Below are 21,305 nucleotides of genomic sequence, written 5' to 3'. Positions count from 1 at the left end.
AACCCTATATTTTTTAATTCAATGTGAATTTTGACAAATCTACCGTTAGATTACATTATCTTCATATATTTTTCATGCTTGCAAAATTTTAAGGTGATCAAAATTTAATAACTATGTCATCAATCAATTGTTTAAATTTAAGTTTTTTTATAGTTTAAAATAATGCATAAAAGATGAGTTTATAGATCAAATGGTAAATTACATCTGATTGTCATGAAAATTGGCATGCATGTTAAGACCATATAGAACATGTAATCCAACAGTTGGATTTTCAAAATATGAATTCAGTAATAAATTATTAGGTGGTGAAACATTTTTTTGAGTTACATCATGTGTAACTTGAACCCAATCCTATATTTCTTAATTCAATGTGAATTTTAACAAATCTACCTTTAGATTACATTATCTTCATATATTTTTCGTGATTACAAAATTTTAAGGTGATCAAAGATTAATAGCCATGTCATCAATCAATTGTTTAAATTCAAGTTTTTATAGATTAAAATAATGCATAGAAGATGAGTTTATAGATCAAATGGTAAATTATATCCTATTGTCATGAAAATTGGCATGCATGTTAAGAACATATAGAAGATGTAATCCAACAGTTGGATTTTCAAAATATGAATTCAATTATAAGTTATTGGGTGGTGTAATATTTTTTAGAGTTACATTAGGTGTAACTTGAAACGAACCCTATATTTTTTAATTCAATATGAATTTTGACAAATCTACTGTTAGATTACATTATCTTCATATATTTTTCATGCTTACAAAATTTTAAGGTGATTAAAGATTAATTGGTTTGTCATCAATCAATTGTTTAAATTCAGGTTTTAGTATTTAAAATAACGTATAAAAGATGAGTTTAAAGATCAAATGGTAAATTACATCCGATTGGTATGAAAATTGGCATGCATGTTAAGAACATATAGAACATGTAATCCAACGGTTGGATTTTCAAAATATGATCAATAATAAATTATTGGGTACTGTAACATATTTTTGAGTTCCATCGGTATAACTTGAACCGAACTCTATATTTTTTAATTCAATATGAATTTTGACAAATCTATTGTTAGATTACATTATCTTCATATATTTTTCCTGCATACAAAATTTCAAGATGATCAAAGATTAATAGTCATGTCATCAATCAATTATTTAAATTCAAGTTTTTGTAATTTAAAATAATGCATAGAAGATGAGTTTATAGATCGAATAGTAAATTACATCCGATTGTCATAAAAATTGGTATGCATGTTAAAAACATATAGAACATGTAATCCAACGGTTAGATTTTCAAAATATGTATTCAATAATAAGTTATTAGGTGGTGTAACATTTTTTAGAGTTACATCAGGTGTAACTTGAACCCAACCCTCAATGTGAATTTTGACAAATCTACCGTTAAATTACATTATCTTCATATATTTTTCATGATTACAAAATTTCAAGGTGGTTAAAGATTAATAGCCATGTCATAAACAGTTGTTCAAATTCAAGTTTTTGTAGTTTAAAATGTAACATTTAGTGACACTTTTCGTTTAAATTTATTTAATTTTCCTTAGAATGGACAATCACATATGTTTAATTGTAATCCTAAAAATAAATAAATTATTATATATAATTAATCAATTAATGTTTTATAAAAATTAAGTAACTTTTTAAGTTTATTCATTTAATTAACTAAAATTACTATTTTTTTCTAGTCATAATTATCACAAAAAGGAAAAAGAAAAAGAAAAAAGCTTAATTAAGGTGACTTTTAACAAAATATAGTATATAATAACGTTTTTGAGGACAAAGAAGTTTTATTTGTACACTCTACAATGTACAGTCATGGTGAACCTTGGTTGGACACGTAATAATTATTTTAATAATTTATTAATATAAAAATAATAAAATACATGTACAAAATTTAACAATTTTAATTAAAATTATACGTAAAGAGATTAAAACATATTTTAATTAAAGAAAATATGATATTTTTTGTAATTTATTACAAATATGATAAAATATCTTTTATATTATTTAAAAATTTTCAGAAAATTTGGACAAGATAATGAATTTTTTAACGAATTATGCTATGGGTACAATTTTTGGCACAATTTTGTATCACAACTTGATATATAACGAGTTGTGATTAGTAAGGATGTGTCATGTCCCTACATGACCCACTGACATAACTTTACTAATCATAACTCACAATTTGACAAATTATGGTATAAAATTGTACAAAAAATTGTGTTCCAAACATAATTCTTTTTTTTTAAGGATGTGTCATCTCCCTACATGACCCACTCCCCAAAACTTTTTCTCCTCATTCTTATCTCATTCACGTGTTCCCTTGTCTTGCCTTTTATTCTCTTTAGTTTTTTTTTCTTTTGGTTTTTTTAATTTAAATTGTACTCTCTAGTCTTATCAATTAACAAATCCCAAAATTCTCACGTACAAAACTTCATTCTCACCGTCAATTCAAAATGATCTCTTTAGATCTCTATCTTCTTTCTTCTTGTCTTTCTAATAGTCTGATATTTTTCTCCTTTTTCGTCTCTTTCTTCATTTTGGTTAGCTCCAAGAATGCCTACAAAATAGCTCTTCGAAAATGCATGATTCAACTTCTATTTCAGAAAATCTAATGCCAGCGTAAGTTTGCTCTCTACTTTCCATTACTATATTACTTCATTCTCTCTAATCTCTAATCTCTATCAAATGTGTGTGGTTCTCATTGATTCTAGATTAAAAACTATATATAAAAAAAAAGGGGTGTGGTTGTCATTGTTTTGTTTGGTATATTTTCACAATATTTTTATAATTAAGTGGTAGGTTGTTATTAGTTGTTATTGTTAAAGTAAAAAAATAATCTTTATATTATGATTTATTGTGAAAATATTGTAAAAATATTATAAACATGACATCCTAAATTTTTTTTAATTTCTTTTTGCGCGGTGCCCAATTTTCAGGCGCGTTCTAAATTTGTTTGATTTCCTTTTTTTTTTTACATTATTTTTTATTTGTGCAAACAAAACACTGTTACTCTCTCTTTCTCCTCCCACGTACAGACCCACGCCTCTCTACCTCCCAAAAAGACCGGTAAGCTCTCTCTCATCGTTGTCATCGATCCTCTCTCTCTCATCACTCTTTTTTCTTCTTTTAGGATTAGCATGATATTGATTTCAGGAGGTGTTGGTGTTAGGACATAAATTTTGGGATTGGAGAAGGTAATAGAGTCTTTCCCTTTTGTTTCATGGTTATGCGCAAGAAAAAATAACACAAATTAAAGTTTTTGACTTTGTCTTTGTATGAAACTTACATGTAAAAGTTAATTCCTTTGTGGGTTTGTCTAATCTTTTAGTCAAGTTTTTACATACCCAGTTGGATTTTCTCTTATGGGTCTTTTTTATTTGGATAGATTTAGTGTGTTTCTATGGATTCCCTAAAATTTATTAGGAAAGTGAAATAGAATTGTTTTTTTTATTTATTTTAATTTTGTTGGCATTGTGTTTTTAAGACTGAGGCTTTCTTGCATGTGTTTGTTACATTGTTCAATTGGCAGTGTGTAACCTAGGTTTCTTGTCCAAAGGGGTTGAATTGGGGTGAATTTGCATTGGATGGTTTTAGAGTCCATCTATTTCTCTTTATGCATTCAAGTTCAAGCATGCCTTTGTGTTAGAATGTAATGTAATCTCTCTCAATTTATGTCTTTAATAAAACTTATTGAACTTCGAGCTATATTGTATTATTAACAAATTCATTCATAAAAAACTAAAAACAGACAGGAATAAAGTTTCTCTTCCTTTATAGGTGTCAAATCCTTTCATAGGTGTGTATAAAGGATATCGTTTGTCTAAAGATGCTGAGGAGCACCTTGTACTGATGTGGGCTACCATATATATATATATATATATATATATATATATATATATATATATTTGTGTTTTAAAATTATTTAGCTTTTAGGGGCAACATGTTTGGCTTCTTTGTTCAACAACCACAGTTGCCCTCGTAGTAGAATGCCAAAATCTTTACCATTTTATATAACTGCATCAAGGTCTCACACTGAGATTGCCCCTTAAATACTTCCACACTTCTGTTTTACTTAAGATAAGTGGCCATAGAAAATGTCTGAAACTTGGTCTAGAGTTAGAAATTGCTTTTAAATATTTGTCTCTTTAACTGATTTGTCAAGTTTTTGGAAGTTGCCGTTTGTGTTCTACTTTAGCTTATTGTCCTTTTTTCATGGCATTGTGGCCTTTGTTATTGCAAGAGATTGTTCTAATTGCTCTCTATCATAATTTTCAGCTTCTAAGTGGGTCAAGGGGAAGCAATTGGAAGAAGTTGTGGCCATTAAAAACACGTGAGTTCTGCCAATATATGATTTGTTGCTCAGTTCATCTTGTCTGTGATTTGGGTTTTCTCATAAATGCTTGTTTATCCACACATTTTCTTGGCTTAGCTACTACCTATATGTGGTTTGCTTGTTTGTTCTTATGCTTGAAATGTTTTGTGTTTTGGGTTTTGGATAGCCAATATTTGGTGCTGTTGCAAGCCATATAGGAAAGGGACATTTGTTGTGCACATAAACTGTAACTTGATATGTAGATACACTCCCTGCAATATTGTTTTCAATTACATCAACATGGTCAATTCTAGTTAGGAACCATAACTCACTGAAATTAAAAGGGAAATAGAAACAAAAGCACACACCAATTTTATTGTGATGGCTGAGGTTTTTTTTATTTTTATTTTTTTTTATTTTTATGGTAGTGGCTGTGTTTTTGTGTAAATGGTGGTGACTGTGTTTTTTTGTTTAATGGTGGTGGTGGGTTTTTTGTTTATGGTAGTGGCTGAGTTTTTTGTTTAATGTTGGCGGTGGGTTTTTTGTTTATTGTGATGACTGAGTTTTTTGTTTAATGTTGGTGGTGGGTTTTTTGTTTATTGTGATGGTTGGGTTTTTTGTTTATGGTAGTGGCTGAGTTTTTGTGTTAATGGTGGTGGCTGTGTTTTTTGTTTAATGGTGGTGGTGGGTTTTTGTTTATGGTAGTGGTTGGGTTTTTGTATTAATGGTGGTGGCTGTGCTTTTTGTTTAATGGTGGTGGTTGGCTTTTTTGTTTATGGTAGTGGCTGGGTTTTTGTGTTGATGGCGGCGGCTGAGTTTTTTGTTTATTGTGATGGCTGGGTTTTTGTAAATGGTGGTGGCTAGTTTTTTTTTTTAATAGTGTTGGCTGGATTTTTTATTCGTTGTGGTGGTTGGGTTTTTGTTTTGGATTTCACTTTATTTGTTTTGTTTTAAATTGGGATTTTTCTGCATTCTTTATGATTCTCCATGGTTTGTAATGGGGGTTTGGTTTTTATTTGATGAGAGTGTTGTGGGTCTTCTTTCTTTGATAGTGATGTTGTATTATGATTATTTTGTCTAGTTAGTTATTGGGTTTTTTGTGGACATTTTTTGCATTGTCTTACTAATATATATATATATATATATATTTGGTGTTACATCTTACCAGGGATATAGGTTTGCAATCTAGTTTGTTATTGATGTATTTTCCTTTTTTACTTGTGCAGATATGGGATTGGTGGCAAAAAGATAGCTTTTGTTGGACTATTTGAACTCAAATAATTTTCTATAAAGTTTGGAAGCTAAGACATCATTTGTATATAAATGGTTATAATTACTTTGTGAACATCTTTATTGCATTTTGAGATTGTATGGATTTATTTATTTATTTATGGATTTGGTTAGAAATGAATGGATGTCTTTTTATTTTATTTTTTATTTATTTATGGATTTGGTTAGAAGTGAACAGGTTAAAGTAATGGAAAGTAAATGTAAAGAATATTAATAAAAAAAAAATTGGTGATGATAATTTTCGTCGCCATATCTGACTATAAGTAGAAATTGGTGACGAAATAATTCGTCACCTAATCTATTGAAAAAAAAAAAAAAAATCTGTGACGCAAAAATTCGTCACCTAATCTATTGAAATTGGAAAAAAAAATACATTTGGTGACGAAATATTCCGTCATTGAAAATAAGGTTTAGTGACGAAAATATTAGGTGATGAAAAATTTTCGTCACCTATCATTTTTTATTGGTGACGAAAAAATTTCATCACCTATCATTTTTTTGTTGGTGACGAAACATTTTCGTCACCAATACATTCTGTGATGGAGCTTAGGTGACAAATGCTGTTTCGTCACCATTTCGTCACCATATGTATTCGGTGACGAAATAAGGACGTATTGTGACGAAATGTTTCATCACCATAGTCCACATTTGTTGTAGTGATGTCATTCTTTTTAACTTATCATTTTCTGTGTCTTTGTTCAATTGAAGAAAATTTGTGTTAAATATTATTAAGGTTTTGTTATTTGTTAGTTTTTTTTTTAAAGATTTAATTTTGTGAAAAATAATTATTAATATAACTCATATTTGTAGTCTAATTATTGTGTTGATGGTTTAATTAGGCCGACAATTGTTCACAGTTGCTTATGCTTCACTGTCATCATTCTTTTGAACCCTTGGAAGGTTGAGCTTCAATAATTTGAAATAAAATGATTTAGAAAGAAGATAAAGTTTTTCACTTACCAAAAAAAAAAAAAAGGAAAGAAGATAAGGTTTTAGTCAATAGGCTTTCTATGTTGCTCCTATGGTCATAAGGCTAATCTTCATTTTCCAGTATTCAAACTAACATTATTGCTATTGTGTGTTGCTATACTAAGGCCTGGTGCTGCTGTTTGTGAAAATTTTTTGTTGTTGTTGTATATGCTAATATGCACTATGCTTCTATTGTACTTAGTGTTAGCTGTATTGTGATAATTGGTAATTGTTGGCATTGTACTAGGAATTGATGCAAAGTCCAGGATGTTTTGGTAGTTATTGGCAGATTCTTAAAAAAGCACTTAGTGAGAAATATTAACATAGGTTGTGTTTGTTTGCTTCATGTTAATAGAAGGTTGCAAGGAAATTCAAATGTTAATAAAAAGTTGGCCTCTTAAGAGTGTGCCACCTCAGCTTTGGAGTCTTCACAATTTTACACCTCAACAATATTTTTAATTTTTATTTTTAGCACGGTATTTTAGTTAAATATTTTACTTAGTTTAAACTTAGAACTACTTTGAACCCGATAATGCACTCCCCCTCTCTCTATCTCTGTAACCTCAATAGGCTATGGCTGCTACCATGATTTCAGATATCTCTAATAGCAACCTCTGAGGACAACCATCCAAAGGCAAGATGGAATGTGGGGTACTGCTGCAAGTGTTGCCTTGAAAAGAAAAGACTGCGGTTGATTCAAATGCTCCAGCTACTGCTTGCAGTGCACACAAGACTGAGACAGGGCTGATGAATAACTTTATATGCAATAACATTATAACCTTATTTCACAAAGATCAAGGTCCTTAATGTTTTTCTTTTAATATGTTTTTTTATTTATTTAAATGGATGTAGTTTATTTAAAGATATGTAAAGCATTCTTGTGTTTGCATGTTGTGCTCCCTTTCTACTGTTTATTAATTGCACCATATATGACTTTTCAAATGATACTCCTAAACGTGATTTTTAAAGCACATTGATGATGACAAAAATAAGGAATAAACAACTAGGATTACCAAGATTTTGCAAACAGACTGAATAATAGAAGGGATTATGTTAAAAAAAATGATAGAGACCTTAAATTTCATGAAAGAAAGGATGCAATTCATAATAGACGTAGGATGCCTACCAGTAATTTGAGGTTGTTAACTAAAGGTACAAATAAGTAATACAAAGTTAGATGTTGTTTTTAACTTTGTATTTAGGTAGAACACAACAATCAAATTTCTCATATTGGTGTAGTGTTTTAAGAGATTTGAACTTCGATAAATACTCATGTATATTTAACAATCTTAAAAATAAATAAATAACACTATTTTGGAACTTAGTTATTAATTTGCCCGTGCATCGCACGGGTTAGCGACTAGTGTTATATATAATAAAACTAGAAAATCATGATGATCACAACCTTCATGATAAATCATCATTCTTGTGCACCTATGAAGAAGGAAGATAATTTCAATATATTAGAATGATAAGCTTCGGAATTCATAAATGACAGTATGCTAAATGACCGTTTTCCCAAAAATAAATAGAATTAAAAAGATATTCATTATCAGTAACTTAATATTTATGTTTTACTAGTGAGAAAATTCATGATGGGAGAATCCTTACTTGCGGTATGAAAAAATCCCAACCCATTCAATAGTTGTGGAATTGGTGGGCATTTACTTGGATTTATTTAGAATTCTAAACAAGAAAACTTCTCCAACAAATTCGTTAACTTCAACTACACCCTTCAAATGTCTATGTTATTCATTCAGTAAAATTGAGATAATATAATCTTATGTTATCGATATGGAGACCTCCTACATCTTGTGGACCACTTCAACGATAGAAATCAACAAATAGAAAGTAGATTTTAGAGGTATATTATGTGTTTTGGTATTATAAAAAAGTAATTGGGCTTATTCCCCAACTAAATGCAACATAATGAGCTATATGATTAGTGACACCTTCTTCCCTTAAAATATTTGGACTAGCCTTATCATATTAGATCATGTAGTGTGGGGTGCTACAAAATTATAACATATACACAAAGGCAAACAATATATTACCTGTTTATTGAAGCCTTTGTCTGCGTCTATTAGTTCCAAGAAGTTTCTGTCGAATTGAATGTAGCTCAATTATAAGAGCACTCATGTTCATCCTTTCTCTTGGAAATTCAACCGAACAAGCAACCCCAATTTTTATAATCATAATCAAGCATTCTTGACTTGTTACACTTCCATTTTGACCCTCATTGCGAGTAATGTTGTTTGTACGTGTCTCTCCTTCTCTTTCATGCACACTCAAAAGGATAGGATCTATAATGTCAATTATCTGTTCTGGCAAAACTGCTTTAACATAGTCATGGAGGTTTAAGTTATCTTGAAAAATATTATCAGTAGGCTTTTTTCCCGTGAACATCTCTAATAATAATATGCCATAACTATAGACATCACCATATGTTGACACGTTATTTCCCAAACCATACTCTGCAATAAACAGTTACATATAACATATATGTAACGTGAGCATAGGTTTCTACTAAAAAAAAGATGGAAAATATATGTAACAGACAAGTATATTAAAAGAGCATTTTCAATGGTGCATAATAAGAATTAAGAAAAGCGGAAAATTTTGTTATATATCATTCTATTTTTTTGGCTACAGTACGTCCTTGTTAAAATCTTCCTTCAAAACTTTAAAATATAGTAAAAGACAAAGGGAAAAGGAACACAACTAAATTTAAAAAATAAAAAAAATATTTACCTGGAGGAACATAACCAATTGTGCCTCTTATTCCAATGGAGCTTGATTGGTGAATAGAACAATCTTGGGTAGCATCAAAAAGCAATCTTGCCAAGCCAAAGTCACTTACATGTCCAACCATTTCATCATCAAGAAGAACATTGCTAGGCTTGAGGTCACCGTGAATGATTGGTGTATGGCAATGATGATGAAGATAATTCAATGCATTAGCAACATCAATGGCAATATCCAGTCTCTGAAGAAGACTCAAATTTCTTGGTTCCTCAAGAGTCTCGCTTGTTCTTAGAGTTGGATGTAGCCATTCATCTAGGTTGCCATTTGCCATGAACTCATATACCAATGCTTTAAAATCATTACCTTGATGGTCAATACTAGAACATGATGTAAGAACCTTTACAATATTTCGATGTCTAATGTTTTGTAGAGCCTCACACTCGGCCATAAAACTTTTAGAAGCTCCATGATGCAAAAGGTTGAGCACCTTGACAGCAATCGTATGTCTACCTTGATCAAGAATTCCTTTATACACGGATCCAAAGCTACCCATACCAATTAAATTGGTAGAAGAGAACCCATCAGTTGCTTTAAAGAGATTTTGGTAAGATAGATTCAAAAGCAAATTCCCCAAGTCACTTGAGGTATTTTCTTTTCTTTTCTTTCTTAAAGAGGAAAGAAATAGAAGTAATAGAACCAAAGTTACTCCAAGAAGCCTAGAAAATATAGAGAATATTAACTTAAAGGTGAGGGTCAGCTTTCTCTTCTTAGATTTTTGGTATTTACATTTTGGAAGCTGAAACTTAGGTATACCCCCACAAAGCTTCCTATTACCCTTAACGAAAGTTGCACTTCCATTCTTAAAAACTCCGATTGTTGGTACCTCACCCTCAAAATTGTTGTAAGACAAATTCACAGATTGCAAGTAGACAAAGAGCTCCAGAAACTTTGGAATTTGTCCAAACAAATTATTGTTGGAAAGATCAAGATTTTCAAGACCTCTTAATGATTCCAAAGAAGACGGAACAATTCCTTGGAAGAGGTTTCCTCTCATGGCTAGAGTTTCGAGCTTTACACAACTACCAAGACTTGATGGAATTTTACCAAAAAACTTGTTTTCAGAAATATCCAAATATTCAAGATTCTTAAAATTTCCTATTTCCATCGGAAGTGCTCCAGTAAATTGGTTGGCAGACAAATCAAGAAAAGTTGGTGAGAATGAGAGACCAATGACTTGTGGAGATATTGAACCATTGAGATTGTTATTAGCAAGAATCAAAGAAAACAATTCTTTGCACTTGCTTAGACTTAACGGGATGTTTCCTTCAAGATTATTATCAAGTAAATACAAGTTCAACAAGACCGTTAAATTTCCAAGAGAGGATGGAATGTTCCCAAAGAAATAATTTTCATGTAATTCCAAAACTTTTAACTTTTGAAGCTGTCCAATTTCAGAGGGAATATTACCTGATAATTTGTTGTTCCACATGTTAAGTCTCTCCAAGTTGATCATGTTTCCAATTTCAATAGGAATCTTTCCATATATTTTATTATTATCTAGAGTTAAATAGATAAGGGTAGTTGAAAAATTTCCAACACACTTAGGCAACTCTCCCCCAAAGTTATTGAAACTTATCTCCAAATCAGTCAAAAAGGTGGAATTTGTCAAAGAACGAAGAAAACTCAAGTCATTCTCACCTCCATTTCCAAAATTGTTACTGCTAATGGAAAAAGAGGAAATTCTAATTAGCTTTTCCAAAGAATGAACTTTTCCACTTAGCTCATTTAGATCTAATTGAAATATCTCTAAATTTGAGGCATTAAATATTGCAATAGGGATAGATCCAGTAAATTGGTTGTTTGCAATAATAAATATTTCCATATTTTGTAGGGTGATATCTATGTATGATGGAAGATGTCCTTGGATTTGGTTGTCTGCTATATCAAATAGTATCAATGAAGAGAGATTGGATATTGAGGGAGGAATTGTACCAGAAAACCTATTTCCAGGCACACTGAATAATGTAAGTTTGGTCAATTGACCAAAAAATGGTGGGATAATCCCACCTAAGTTATTATCAGATGCTACAAAGGCGTCTAGAGAAGATAAGTTCTCGAAAGAAGGTGGGATACCTCCAATCATTTTATTGTTAACTATAAAGAAGGATTGGAGCTTTGACAAGGTGCCAAGCGTTGCAGGGATTTCTCCAGTCAGAAGGTTGTAAGTGACAAGAAGAGTTTTTGAGATTGGCGCAACTGGATAAATTGCTAGGAATTTTACCATTGATTGAGTTACCGTTCAATCGTAAGACTTGCAATCTATGCAAATAACCAATTTCAAGAGGGATTTCATTATGCAAGATGTTGTTTTGGAGGGTTATTTGCCTCAAAAAACTTAAATTTCCAATATGTGGTGATATGGAGCCTACTAGTTTTGAAGATGGCAAATTCAATACGGTGATCCTCTGATGTCGACGACCACAGGTGACCCCTCGCCATTGGCAAAAGTGGATGCTGTCATTCCAAGAGCTCATAACCTGGAGAGGATCATCAGCGATCTTCGCTTTGAACTCAAGCAATGCTAACCGGTCTGTCTCATTATTCCCGCCAGCAACAAAGGTGACCAACAAGCCACAACACAAGAGAAGGATAAAAGCATGCATGGAAAAAGAGAGGATGGTGGAGCTGAAATCCAGTGGGAAAGTCTTATATGCAATATGGTTGAAGAAGCAGTTGGCTTTTTGAAACAAGGCAGATAAAGAGGGTTTGATTTCGCAGCTTAGCACTCATGGGAAAAGCACATTTATAAGAATTTGGTAAAGATTGAAGAAGAACCAACTTACTGCATGTAGTGCGGACCCAGCCCGAAAGAATACAAGGACTTGGGGGATTCACCTAACTGGAATCAAAGCATGTAATAGTCAGTGACCTCAGTGGTCCCTTTACCTTTATAATTAGTGGAAAAATCAAAATATTCTTTGTGATTGAATATGAAAAATATTTAAATAAGCCTTATTTCCGAATGCTATATCGAACGAAAGTGTGTTTTGTTTGTTTGTTTGTTTGATTTTTTTTGTTTTTTTTGTTTTTTTTTTTTTTGGGTGTGTTGAGAAACTATCGAATCGAAGCTTAAAATTGCAATATGGAAATTGAGCAGATTCCACGTTCCAAGATTTTGTGTAGTGTTCAACACAAAATTTCATCAACGTAAAATAGATATGCAATAAAGAATTAAAAATACACCAAAATAAAAGGATTTATATATATATATATATATATGTAAGAACTCAATTTGTAATGACCCAAAATGATATTGGGTTCGCACGTAAAAAGGCCCAAACAATATCATTTGTAGAGCGTGGGTTTGAAAGGCTAGACCTTGGTCACCGGACGGTAGTTAGTCGTGGTGTTCATACAGAATTAAACCGTGTTCGCTCGAGGAGTCTTTCTCCTTGAGGCGGTCTGGGAGGCTCTGGTTCTTGGCCTTTTTTCCCCAGCCCCTTTTCCTGATTGCTTGCTTCTCCTTTTATATTAGCCTGTATTCCTTATCCTATGTCCATGTGTAGGTTCGACTTTTCAGGACTGATACTTGTCCCATCAGCCCATACCCAAAGTGGTTGGGGGTGGTTGTAAAAGCTGAAGAGCATGGCTCTGTCAGGTACAGAGTATTTAATGGCAGTAATGACAACTTTCCCTTTGTCCTTGGTCGTTATACTATCCAGCGTCCCCTTCTCTATTAACATAGATATTTTAGGTTTTTCCCAAAACTGTTCCTATACCGTTCTTGCCCTTTCTTTCAGGGGGACCTCGGATATGCCGAGGACAGAATTATCCTCGGTTATGTCTCAAGACTACTTGGACTTTTATTACACGTCCTCGGCTATACCCCTCCTCGGCTCGGGCCTTGGGCCCCAATGTAAAAATGGGCCAGGGCCACAAATTCTTGGGCCCCACAATATATATATATATATATATATATATATAGAGAGAGAGAGAGAGAGAGAGAGAGAGAGAGAGAGAGAGAGAGAGAGAGAGAGAGAGAGATTCACCTTTTTGTGCAAGCAAAATATGGATTGAATGGAATAGAGAATAGTAAAATTTCTAGTAAATAAAATGGGATAAGAAGAGTCAAACTAAAAGGAAGATGGAAGGATGGAGGAATTGTAACGTTAAGGCATTGAAAATAGGTAGATGATGTGACTCAATTAGAGTGTAGCAACAATAAATGTTACGCTTCAACTTTTATATATACTAGTGTTTAACCCGCGCAATGCATGAAATCGTTTTTACATATTAACAAACTTTACATCCAACATAAACTTAATTATCATACTTATACTACATATATTCAAACTTAAATAACATAGTATATTTAAGCATATAGTGTCCAATATCCCCTAAATTTTTTAAAAATTAGTTTTTTCAAATCACTCATGTGTTCTTCCTTGTTATGAGAGACTTAAAAAAAAGAATCTGACTTTAAACAGTTAAAACTTACATGACAATTTCAAATAGCAAGATCGCTATTTCTAGAAACCACAATGAATCACACCGAACTAAAACTTGCAAGACAATTTCAAATACCAAATCTACCATTCCTAGGAACCACAATGAATTAAACCATGAGATTAGAGAATTTTACAACCAAAAAGTTTAAAAGAGAAAAATGGCTACTAGTTTGTGAAACAAAAAGTCAGAAATATATTAGTCAAATAATAATATGCATAATCAATAGTACATTGGAATCTCAAATTGTAAAACCAAACCAATATATAACCCTTAAAAGGGACATTGAATCCAACTTTTTCATCGCAAAAGAAAATAGAAAAAGTTGTAGTGCATAATCAAGCCACAGTATATAAACAAAACAGAATTCAACCTGCAACATATAAAATGCATAATCAATAGTAGATGGAAATCTCAAATTCTAAAACCAAACCAATTCATAAGTCATAACCCATAAAAACAACATCGAATCTTAATCTTGACCCTAAATTTCAATTGCAAAACAGAAAAAGAAAAAAAAAAGAAAAAGAAAAAAGCTCACAATCCCCAAAATGCTGTAATGATACAGTGAAAATTTGTTAACAAACCTCATCGTGATAAATAAAACAGATATATTAGATTATACACACACCCAAGTTATGGAATTCATGAAACTTTTCACCCATTATTATGCAATCATCTATTCATAAAATAAATAAATAAAAGTAAATCATCTAGAAGTACTCAAATCCAAAACACTAAGACATACACAATTAAAACAATCATACTGTAGATTATTCTTTTAAAGGTAGTCATATATATATATATTTTTTTATTTTAATAATCTATAGGAAGTGAATCTTATGATTCACAATCTTTAGTATTGTGGAATTGACTAATCTCTGTCTTATTTACACTAAATGTATCACTTTTTGTAAATACAGGACTTCAAGTCCATTTTCTATTGTTAGTCCTACTCAAACTATGGAAGCTTTCCCTCCAAAAAGCAGCTAAGGTGGGATTCTGCATCTAGGAACTTGCAAGATGGAAAAGCACATGGAATCTGTCCTCATCTTAACTCACTATAGAAAAGCAAGGTTCCTATACAATTATAGATTCCACATAACACAATCAATCAGCTTTGACCTGAGGAAGAAAAAAAAATTGATAAGAGAATGATTGGAGGGAGAAAAAAAAAAGTTATCACAATGAACCAACTGCAAATTATCTACCACCTCAAGCATCAATGCTACATAATGAAATATTGCAGATAATTTTTTTTAGTATTCTCCTCAAAAAAATTCCAAATCTTCATTAAAGTAGAAGAGCCCAACAATCTGACATACATCATCCAAAATACGATGCCTATCAAACTCTAACATGCATACTATAAGCCAATTAACAATGTGTCTGTTACAAAACCAAACCACCTTTCAAACCCAAGAAAAACCAGAATAAAAGGCTTCCAATCAGACCGACGAAGGGTACATACAAAAAATGTACATAACTCTACAGTGGAGGAGAAGTCACTAAGAAAGTCCTCACAAATTTTGTACACAATCAAAATCAATCCCACTTCTATCTTAACATAAAATACTTCAATGCTAAATAACAAAATGATACCAAAAAGTATAAAAATATACCTTAATATAAAAATATAAAAAAAAAAAAATGCCATAGGAGACTATTTATTTTTTATTTTTTATTTTTTTGAGAGAAACCATTAAAGCCAATTTGAATCATTACTCTCCACTTGAAATGAAACTAAATGGAAATTAATTTGAGCTATAAATACTCTGTGACAATTTGCTGTCATTGTATGTGGGGTTTGATATAGGACACTTAGATTATTGTATCCGAATTCAGAGGAATATTCTTGAAGCTATTTTTTTACAGTGAGGGAGATTCGATTGTGTTATTTAGAACACAATACTTCAACTCACAGGTGAAAACATTTATCATAAAATTAATTAATAAACATAACAACATAGGTATCACAAGATCAATCAATAAAAATAACAATTTTTTATAAAATCAATCAATAATCAGAACAACATACACTGATAACCTGAATAACACAGCCCAACAAAGGGAGGCAGGTAATCTCAAAAGAATTATCACACAATCTTCAAATCAAAGGGTGGCCATTAGATGAATAATGAGTAATTATAATTAACAAATACTGCTATTAACTCATGATGATGAACAAACTTGGCTAATAAATGAACATAAATTATTATAAGACAGTTTATGGCCTGATGGGTTAACATATTGAACAAAGAGTGGTATTCTCTTAATATTAGGAAATTAGGCGATTGATAATTTGGTGATACAATGTCAGTGGTAATTTGCCAATGAGTAATAATTTCTAATTTGTCATTGTTTTCAGTTTATAATCATAAAGTCATAATAACTGGAAACTTATTGATATCTATAGCCATCAATAGAAATTGTGAGTTTAAAATTGCATCAACTCACTCAAACATTTGTAGGATAAATTCACATCAATTTTAACATGGGCCTAGTGGTTTTCAAGATATCTATTGTAGACGATCATTCATCTAATTTGAGAAACAATTACCAATATTTCCCTATGCATGCCATTATTAATGATTATAATAAATCAATATTAAAAATTTTTAAATAGAAGATTAGTTACATTGATAATCATGTAGGAGAAATTGTCTAAATAATGTAACTATGCAATTAAATCACTAAGCAAGCACAAATAAGAAAACTCTGTATCCATATAAAAGAATGGATAAATAAACCCATCAAACAACCTCACCCACATCTATGGTATCAACCTTCCCCAAAATGGCCCATTCATTCTTCCATCACCACAAAGAGGAAATCATCTATACATAAAATATATCCATAACAAAACAAACAATATCAGAACTAAAAAAAAAAAAACTATATCAGAACTAAATCTCCACAAACCATAACAGAACAAATAACCTAAAATAAAATTGGAAACAAAAAATATATAACAGCAAAATGTTCAATCCTATTCTAATAGGATCCCAAAAATATCTTCAAGATTAGTTACATATATAAATGTTTAAGTTCTGTTTCTTTACAATGAATAACCAAAACCATTTTCTTTCGTTGTTGTAATTTCCGTAATCTATAATAAGAAATAAGAAAAGAAAATATAATTGAAAAGGTTTATTGGCAAAAAAATCAAAACAAAATTGAATGCAATTCAAATACCTTAATATAAACCAATCCAACCAAAATATCCAAAAACTAAGTCATATTTCATACCTAGATCTAAGAAAAAAAAAATTACCAGAACTAAGTGATGCGGCTTATTTCACCATTAGCGAGTAACACAATTATTCCGATTCCGAAATGTAGAATGTGAACAATTGAGGAAGAAATACATTGAAATCGGAACATTCAAAGTTGAGTACTAACACCACCAATAAACAAAAGCAATATATTCATCCAAAAAGCATATGATAAACCCTAGATCCAACCAAAAAATAAAAATAAAAAATAAAAGTAGATCCAAGCGATCTGGAATCTAATCGATACGAAATTGGTACCTGGCTAAACTTGAGGGCGTGCTGTATTGTTGACGGTGGTAGAAGCTTGGATTGTCTTACATCTTGACACAATTGGCGTACATGTTTCTCAGTTTTTTGCTCTCTCCATCTTCCGTGCCTTCTTTGTTTAAAGGATCGTCTAGGTATGGGTTTGCAAACCGTTTTTGAACTTTTTATATCTTGTCTTTAGTGAAACGATAGTATAGATTAAAGGGTACTGAACCGGCGTACTGAACTTTTTATATCTTGTCTTTAAGATAGACGGTGTATTAGTGACACTGTAATTCAGTACTCAAATGATATAACGATCGCTTTTGTAACTCTTTTACTGTCAACGTGTCAAAGTTTTAAGTGGGCATTTTTCCTACATGTCACAACCGCCTTAATTGTAGGAAAAGGCTTCTGCTATTATATATATATATATATATATATATATATATATATAGTGCCTCTAGAGACTACATTAGACTAGCGTATGCTCATTCCCAACATGGTTCCAATTTGATTTCTATGTAACACCTTGGGTCGTCTTCTCTAGGTACCTTTCCTACAACATTCTGTGCTAACGTTTATTTATTCTCTTCTATATTTAAAATTATGCATCAAGCTTAATATAATAGAGCTTAATGCATTGTGAGTGTATACGCAGTGAGCCAAATTTGTCTCTGCATCAATTCAAATTTTTGGAAGGAAACAACAAGAAGAAGAGAGAGAGAGAGAGAGAGAGAGGACCCACATGAGCAATTTGCTATCCAGTAAATCCCACATTTTCAAATGCACCGGGACCAATAGCTTGGAAGCTATTGCAAGTGGAGTCTATCGAATCAGAAAGAGTTGGAAGTGTTGTGTAGCCAAAGACTTGGTGGAACATCGAGATGGACAGGTCTGCGTAGTCCCATCATTTTTATTTAATTAGCATCGTTAGTCACAACGAAGAAGACAAGAAATGGCTTGAACCTATATATGACAAAGAAGTCAGATTGCTTGGCTTGCCTACACTAGTCAATCACGAGTGTGGAATTTTGGCATAAAAAACAAAGCTTTGGCTCTGTTTGTCTGTTACAATAAGCAAGAAAGAAGATACTAGTCAATCACGAGTGTGGAATTTTGGCATAAAAGAGAAAGCTTTGGCTCTGTTTGTCTGTTACAATAAGCAAGAAGTTTTGAATTCTGAATATGACTTTGATAGTTATAATAGGGGAAAAGGGTTTGAATTCTGAGAGCCCATTTGGTACATGTGTTTAAACATATGTTTTCAGTTTTTAAATAATATTACAAGTATTTTCACACACTTTTTCACCCACACGTATTTCCAAAAAATACAAAAACATTATTAGAACAATATTATCAAACGGACCCTGAATGTCTCTAATCTATTGGAAATGTTATCACCTAACAATTGAGCTCAAGAATTAATTTACATAACTTAATAATATTTTAGTTGAATGCATTTTTTTTTTCTAATATATCAATGGGTAGAATTATGGATTATATTATCACTTTATAGTTTATACTCAATGCTTACAAAATATCATGATTTTAAAAAAATTGATAATTATCTCTTTCATAAAAATAAAATGCTTAAATTTCAATCTTTTTCATATTAAAAATTATACACAAATATGAATTTATGGATTAGCTAGTACTTAGTACATAACATCTACTCCAATAGACCAATTGATAAGAAATTTAGCATAGGTGTGAAGAATAAGAGAAATATATTCTAACTATGAGATTTTCAAAATATGAATTAATAAAAATTTATTAAATAATGTAAAGTTAACAAAGAATTAACATTAAAAATTTACAAAATTATGGATTTCGTAAAATTGAATTGAGGTTTGTTACATCAGAATAAACTGAAGACAAGTAATAACTCAGTCAGACCCCCCCCCCCTTTCCCCTTCTGAAAAAATGCCTAATTAAAAAAAAAAATTCTAAATGTGATGATATAATAATGTTTGAGTTATATTTAGAATTAAAAAACCTATAGATATTATTTTTCAATTTTTATTCTCTTTTGAAATTCTTTCCATAATAAAAGAACATCCCTTTTTAGTTGTAATTGAATTTATAGATTATATTTGTCCTTTTAATCTCAATTTACTCTTAAGTATCCATATTAATTTTTTTAACAAAATATTTTAATTTAATTTATTAAAGATTATATAGATATTTGTATATCTTTTATATTTATTATACATATATTTATTGAGATTATGAAGTAACATTAACATAATAAAATTGTAAAGTCTCAAATGAACTAGTTCGTACAATAATTAAATATTTGCTTAATTATGTAATTTTTTAAATTAAATTTTGCGCTCTGATTTAAAATTTAACTGCATCATAAATCGGTATAAATTAAATTATGTTAAAGTAAAATTTCTATCTTAAATTAAAAAAAAAAGATTAAAAATGATTAAAAAAAAAAGTAAAGTATTATTATTTGCAAGATTGCAACAAAATTTTTCTCCCCTAGCCTGGCTGCAAGATTCCAAAAAAGACTTGGCCTTGTTGAATGCTAGCTGGTGGAAGTGATGGGTGTCTAGTCTAATCAAGATTTTTTTTTTTTTTTTTTTGAGAAAAAAAAAAGTTAGGCCTTCTGTTGTCTGCATTAAACAAATAAAATACATAAATAGAGTTGTGCATAACTTAGATAGGTCATCTGTCGTTTTTGTTTTTGTTTTTTTTTTTAAAAAAAAAACTCTTCCTCTATAAATATCAAATTATCAACAAACAAACAAAAAATTGAAACATGTATGTAGTCCTCGTCCATATAGTTCTTAAAAGAGAAGGGTTTGGTTTATTTCTAGAACTTTTTAATTGGATATGTTCTTTTGTTTTAAATATAGAAGGGCAAGTGATAGTGAATTTTAATCCTCACATTTTATTTAATTAGTGGGTGATGTGACAGTCTCTTATTAAAACAAAAAAGTGATTCTTTTTAAAAAAGTACTAAAAGTAAGTCAAACTCATATATAATATACATTTATATATATATATATATATATATCATAGACTTATATTTGTAGAAGGTATATTACAATTTATTCCTTGTACTTGACCCACTCATAATTTAGTGTATAAATTTTCAATGGTTATATTTTTCCTTTAATGTTTTAATATTTTAATTAAAATGAAATTAATTAACCGATCATATTAAAATATTTTTTATTTTGTGAACAAATAAAGTACACCTTCACGTTTTGTATATTGAGCTAGGCATTCTAGTGGATTCTCTTATGCTTGGTATGAGTAATATATTGACTCAATCTACTTAATTTTGATTTTGATTAAAAGGGACAAATTATTTATTTATTTATTTTTTATTATATAAGATAAAAGTTTTACTATAGTCTAATCTAAATGTATATATATGTGAATCTTTTCTCTGGAGACTTGAACCCAGTCTTTACCCCCTATTCAAAAGAAATTTGTTCTAATATGCATGGTTGAAATCCATAGATGCAAAGCTACATGGAGAAAGACTTACAATATTTGATGTCTGAGTATTATAGCTCATCAAGGTATAGAATCCAACAAAAGACTAAACTAAGTAAATAAACAAAAACATGTAAAGAGCTCCAGTCGAGCAAGGTGTCACACTTAGGTGCTTATGGTCTCACAAGTGCCGATTCAGTCGTTGATAGTCTTGTAGCAGGGTTGTGGCTCCACGGAGTATATCACTTGGTTGGGACTGCTTAGCTTTAAAACAAAACTGGTTCCTGGTGTTCCAAATGGATCAAGCGACAATCACCCATATCTCCATCTTATTTCCCGTGAGCTTCCCCTTCATCTGCCTAGCAAGGAGATGAAAGTTCTGCAATATCGCTGCACATTTCTGCAATTTTCCTTTAACCATTGCCCAAACATTGGTAGCCAAAGGGCGCTCCCATAAAGCATGATAGACCGCTTCT

The 21,305-nt window shown here is 31.0% G+C and overlaps 1 long non-coding RNA gene and 1 pseudogene across 3 annotated transcripts; one reads left to right on the top strand and one right to left on the bottom strand.

Moving 5' to 3' along the window:
• The first annotated feature begins 2,497 nt into the window (after positions 1–2,497).
• On the top strand, positions 2,498–5,743 carry LOC115983192. Of its 3 annotated transcripts, none has more exons than XR_004089904.1 (3): positions 2,498–2,649; positions 4,306–4,360; positions 5,569–5,743. It is a non-coding gene; the product is annotated as an uncharacterized LOC115983192 (long non-coding RNA). The 3 variants fall into 3 exon arrangements; XR_004089903.1 differs by lacking the exon at positions 2,498–2,649 and adding an exon at positions 3,061–3,096; XR_004089902.1 differs by lacking the exon at positions 2,498–2,649 and adding an exon at positions 3,173–3,224.
• A 2,228-nt stretch (positions 5,744–7,971) lies between these two features.
• Positions 7,972–12,009, bottom strand: LOC115984715 (annotated as a pseudogene).
• Between the last annotated feature and the right edge of the window lie 9,296 nt (positions 12,010–21,305).

This window comes from Quercus lobata, chromosome 4 (assembly GCF_001633185.2).
Source record: "Quercus lobata isolate SW786 chromosome 4, ValleyOak3.0 Primary Assembly, whole genome shotgun sequence".
NCBI classification, from domain to species: domain Eukaryota; kingdom Viridiplantae; phylum Streptophyta; class Magnoliopsida; order Fagales; family Fagaceae; genus Quercus; species Quercus lobata.
This window is presented reverse-complemented; position numbering and strand designations above follow the sequence as displayed.